This window comes from Asterias amurensis, chromosome 5 (assembly GCF_032118995.1).
Source record: "Asterias amurensis chromosome 5, ASM3211899v1".
In the NCBI taxonomy this organism is placed as follows: Eukaryota; Metazoa; Echinodermata; class Asteroidea; order Forcipulatida; family Asteriidae; genus Asterias; species Asterias amurensis.
In genome coordinates, this window is record NC_092652.1 from 27,587,396 (window position 1) to 27,593,392 (window position 5,997).

Below are 5,997 nucleotides of genomic sequence, written 5' to 3' on the forward strand. Positions count from 1 at the left end.
TGATATTGAAGTTAAAAAAAAATGGCAAAGTGAATAGAGCTGTATTAGGTCATATACTGCAAACAAAATACAATGTGATAAACGCACATGGTGGCACTCACATAAAAAACACCTTTTTATCTGCCATTAGAATTGAACACAGCTTTATACCTTGGAAGTTTCATTAAGGACTTTACATTAGTAGCTTCCTTGAGTGTAGTTAAAAAAGAAGTGGAATAGAGTATGCAAAGATGTCCATTGGATTTTTACAATCTGATTCTTACCCTGTTTTGTGCTTAGCAATTTAACGGTAGTACCCATTCTTAAAGATGATTTAGGTTTTAAATGCAAGACCGCTGCACACAAAAACTGACATGCAGCTGCAAGAAAAACTTTTGCTTATTTTCAAATCGTGGACAGGTTGATTAAAGCAAAAGAGTATAACTGAAATTTGTATTAATTATAATTTTTTAAAGGAAATGTTGGTAAACTAATGTACCACTTTGTGTTAAAATTTTAAAAGAATGAATGCTTGTACACAGTATATATAACAGGTTTTTCTTTCCTTTAAAAACAATGAAAAAATATTCAAGTTTTACGTATTTTGCCTCCTAAAAAATGTGCAGCCTATTTTTAATATTTTATCATTTATTTCTCCCTCTTTGTTTTATAACTGGGTTTTTTTAAATAAGATTTTATGGGTGAATCTTGATTATTTCTGTAAATAAATGCCCTCATTATCAATCATTATTCAATTGAATTGAATTGTAATTACTGTAGGAATGCCTGAATGAAAGTTCAGTGACACGTCAAATGCCACTGTACTTTGGGTTTGAAGAGTACAGCAACTATCTCTGGGAAAAGTGCAGCAACAACCTCTGGGAAATGTGTACTTTTTTTTAGAAAGTGCCGGCAACAAATGTAATGAACATGCAGTGTGTGTGTGTTTTTGAAACTGTTTATTATTTATTGACTTTTATTTTAATAGAGGACATTCATGAACTTATTATTGTAAATAAAAACAACAATTGTGCTTCAGTGTCTCTAAAGGAAATGGTTAAGTTTTATTAAAATGGGTTTAATTTTATGGAATGTTTAAACTGATTAATACAATTGGATTTCCTAGGACTTTTTTTAAAACTGAGTGTTTTGAGTTTAAATCAAGACTCAACACTTTAAACTAAGATGAATTAGTGACTATGTCCAAAGCTTGATTCCCATAGCAACATCCTTAGCAACAGCCCTAGCTCTAGACACAGCCTCATATGTGTAGAGAAACTTCATTATTTATTTTTCAATTTTATATTTTTTGCAAACTTCTTTGAAACTATAGTTTGTTAATTGAAATGGTCGCCCTTGAGTGAATACAGGATATATAGCTACAATTCTCAATTGATACTAAATTAATTATTGATCAAATTACACTGCAGAGTCTGCATGATGCTGTTAGTATCCAAGAAATCAAACAAATTGAAGATCAATATCGATCAATAATTGATAGGCATATTACTTGTTGCTTGTTTTTCCCTCAATCATGTTGAAATGAAATAATCTTCTGATTGGTGTCTGTAAATAGCTCTTGAGTTTCATCAATTGTAACATTTCTGAATGATGATATTATCTTGAAAAAGTTGAACTGATGATCAAAAGATGACCCCTTTATTTATTTGTTGCCTAGTTTTAAAGGTTTCGGGTAAGTTTTAATTACAAATTAATCAACAAATGAAGAGTACAGGGTTGTCATGGAAATTGACTCCTACTTTAATAATGCTGTCTTCCTTATTTAATTTGATCTAGTTTTTCATCAAGTCCATTTTATTCAAACTTACTCCGTCTCAATTAGTCTTGAACTTTATTTTTTGGATTTGAAGTTTGGCTGTACATTGTACCAGTAGTATTGATTGGTTGAAATTATTGCTTTTGAAGTGGGAGTCATTTCATTTAGTAACTGAATCAGTGAGTTTGTATAACATAAACAGATTATTGAATGTTGAACTCATTTACTTGTTAGACCGTCATACCTCTAGGACGAAGTTCAATCATGATACCAAATCATTGCAAACTTATTTTGCCGATATTCCTATTTTCTTAATTAAAAAGAAAAATCTACATGACATTCATCATGACTGTATGTATCTAAAACTTGACTGGACATAATGATATCCAATTGTTGACTTCCAATTTGAATACCATTACCAATTGATTAAAACTCCATTCTGGTTTAACTCTGGGGGGAGGGGCATCGAGGTGGAAAGAGATGGGATGTTAATTTACATATCCCTCCTACTTAAGTGTGCAAGTGGTGACATTGTTTGAGCTGCCCCGCTAGTTTTTTAAAAATAAATTCTGATAGTTTTGTGTGGGTGTTATTTTTCCAACTGATGTAATTTGTATGCTTGGGTGTTGTTTTTGCTAAATTACTAAGCTGTATCTAATGTTCATGTTATGTGTTTGTTATAAAGGAACCAGTGTAAGCATTGATGGCTTGGGCTGTGGCTTGATGTTTGGTGGCTTGGGCTGTGGCTTTGGCTGCGGCTGTGGCTTTGGCTGCGGCTGTGGCTCTGTCTTGGCTTCTGTCATCCATGTCAGAGCTATGTGTTTTTTGTGCGGTTCTTCACTGTCTAAGTCAAGGGTTAGCAAAAGCCACCAGCGCATTTTCAATAATTGTGTCATCGTTTCCTGGAGATATTGAGTGAAAATCTCTAGTTGTAATTCAAAGCTGTGTATTATTGGATGAGTGTGCACAATTTTGGATTATTGGATGAGTGTGCACAATTTGAACTGCAATTAAAAGTCATCATGTGTTTGAAACTGAAAGTCAATTTGTTTAATACCAGAACCGAGATAGGTCAGTTTGATTCGTCAAGATAAACTTATGCAAACAATAATTCATGGTCTCCTGTTTCGACCCTATCAGAGTCTTTCTTGAGAAAGACTCCGATCGGGTCGATCAGGCCATGAACTATTTTTTCGCATTTATACTGTAGGTCCTTTCGGTTTGTGAGTAGTTTGGAACAGATTTTTTTATATTTTTTTTTATCAATATGGACTGAAGACAAACTATGCTGCTTGTCCTCTATCTATTTATGCACTGATCATTTGTGCACAACTGGCATGGCGTATTTCAAACCACTGGGATTGTTCAGTGATTGGAGAAGAATGACTCAAATATTTTTCTATTTTGGAAAAGGGTTCCCTTTTTGTAAATAGTATCTACCTCAATGTGTATTATATTTGACACTGCACAGGTTTATAAAAGAAATATGACATATACGATAAATATGTAATCAAGAAAATCAAATTAACTTGAGTTCAATAATGACATGATATTTTATGTAATCAACAAAAAAGATCTACTTCTTGGGTGAAGAGAATAACTTATTTTAAGTAGCCCACAGTAACGAGAAACTGAATATTTCTAGTTATATTACTTTGTTAAGTCTCATTTGAGTTTCTGTAGCGCCCAATTTCTTAGAGCTAAGCATCAACAAAATTATGCTTAGCAGAATAACATTACACATGAACCAGCTTTGACTGGCATCATGCTCATTTTTGCTTAACAAGTAGTAAAGCAATATTTCCTGCTTTGGCTTAAGAATCTCTTTGAAATGAGAGTCTCATGTAAGAGTCTGCATGATCGACATTCATTTGGAAATTAATTATAAATCCATTACTAAAATAAGGGAGTTTATCTTAAGCCTTCAAAAATGTTTTAAAGGAACACGTTGCCTTGGATCGGTCGAGTTGGTCTTATTGATTTTAAAGATATTTTAAAACTAGAATATAATTCTCCACACAAGTATCACTTGAAATTGCGTGGTTTTCCTTTTACCTCGTCGACTAACACGGTCGGCCATTTATGGGAGTCAAAATTTTTACTCCCATAAATGGCCGAACGTGTTAGTTCGCAAAGTAAAAGGGAAAACCACGCAATTTCGAGGCAAATTTGTGTGGATCATTGTATTCTACTTATAAATCATCTTTCTAACTATATGCATTTTATAACAAAAGGTTACAAACGCTTTTTAAAGACCAACTCGACCGATCCAAGGCAACATGTTCCTTTAACTGATTAAATTAATACCAACTTGAGAATGTCAAAATGTAATACTCCAAATTCAGTTTTTGTGAAAAAAAAACCACGAAAACCTTTCTTTGTATGAATCGATTTGATGAATTTAGGACACACCCTACAGAAGTAAATGCATATATTTGTTGATACTTGTAAATATTAATATTTGGTCTTTGAACTTTTAATGTCTAGTAAAAATATAATGTTGGTGACATTATGTATATCTATAACCTTTAAGGTTTACACAATTAATGAGTATGTTTCAAGTGTTTTTCTTCTATCTATTGTTGTTTTTAATATCATTTGTATAATGTATTCAGGTTTGGACAGCCTCATAGCTCAGTCAATTGATCAAAATAACATAATATTCAATTTTGTCAATTTATTTATAAAGCTACAATGTGTCTGTACATACACATGTAATTCTGAACATTGTCAGAATTTGTGCACACAATAATTCCTTATCCCAAATTGGTTGCAGTGTTTTGTTTTTTGTTTTTTGTTTTTTTCAATGAAGGCAAGTCAACAATGAGATTAGAGCAAGACTTGTGAAGTCTAGTAATCGTTTCGGCTATGACCAAAATGGCAGGCATGGTTATGGCTATGACTATGGCTGGAAATACAGGTTGCCCTTAGCAACAGCCGCAGCCATAGCCAACAAATAAAACCCTTTTCTATGTGCGTTGTGTGCACAATGTTCCTTTCGTTCCAATTTCAAGTTTCCTTTAGTGTTGATGTGAAATACTTCTTGGTCTGTATCAAAAACCCCGAACGACTAAAGCTTCAAGCGAAACATTTCTTGGAGGCGGCTTTTATTATTTATTGTTTTCTCAAAGTTGGAAATCATTTGAATTGAAACAGATTATTGTGTTAGATTGGATGCAAAGCAGGCTTGAGGAAACGTTGGTTGTATTCAATTTCCTCATTGTTGGGAAACACATGGATAAGTGCCCTTTATCAGAAATTTAAAGAGTATATTTCTTATCGTAAATATTATAATAATAACTGTTACACAAAGTAATTATATCTTTTGTGTTTTTGCTTGGTGACCTCCTATAATCATAAATAAAAAAAGAATTGTTTATATTTACCAACAAGGATGGTTGTCGGTAGTTATTATCGATATTAAAATATATATTTCAGCAAAATGTGATCTGAGTGCGAAATTTGTTTTCTGTTTTCTCTCCTCCCTTATAAGTGACTGATTTAAGTTGACTTCTTTTTCTTTTTTATTTACAACAAATCATATTGAAAAAAAATTACCCAGATGTTAAATTTTGATTTTAATGTTTAGCAATTATTTTAAATACCACAAGCTTGTAAAGGGAATAGTAGACTTCAGTGATGTGAGACTCTGGGTCACAACCATAGAGCTATATAAAAGAACAGCTCTATGGTCACAACCTAAAGTATGTATGTAGTTGTGGCATTCATTCTTTCAGTTGTGGTACAGCGCTTTAGCTTCAAAAATATTAAAACTTTGGTTCAGGGCTTTTACGAAAGACATGGTTTCAGGCTTTGAAAAAAACTATAAGATGGGCTGAATTCCTGTTTTCCTCCTTGGTAATTACAGAGTGCCGTTTCGGTAATTACAGAGTGCCGTTTCGGGGGCGGGGGGGGGGGGTATTTTCTTGTGAACTTGTGCAAAATATTATGGTGGTTTAGTTGATTGAGAGAGAAATACAAAATCTGGGCCCAATTTTATAGAGCTGCTTTATTAGGCAGAAGATATTGTTTAACAATTTGAACAATTTTATTGTCAGCTAAGAAATAAGCAGGATACCAGTTACAATTTTTTACATGAGGTATGGTTATCGTTTGGCTGGTATATTATGAAAAGCATTTTGTTGTGATCGGCTCTATTAAAAATTGGGCCCTGTTCCCATCTCAATGACAAATATTGAACTCTAGAGGGCGCACTGTTGCCTAGATTCTGTCAACACATT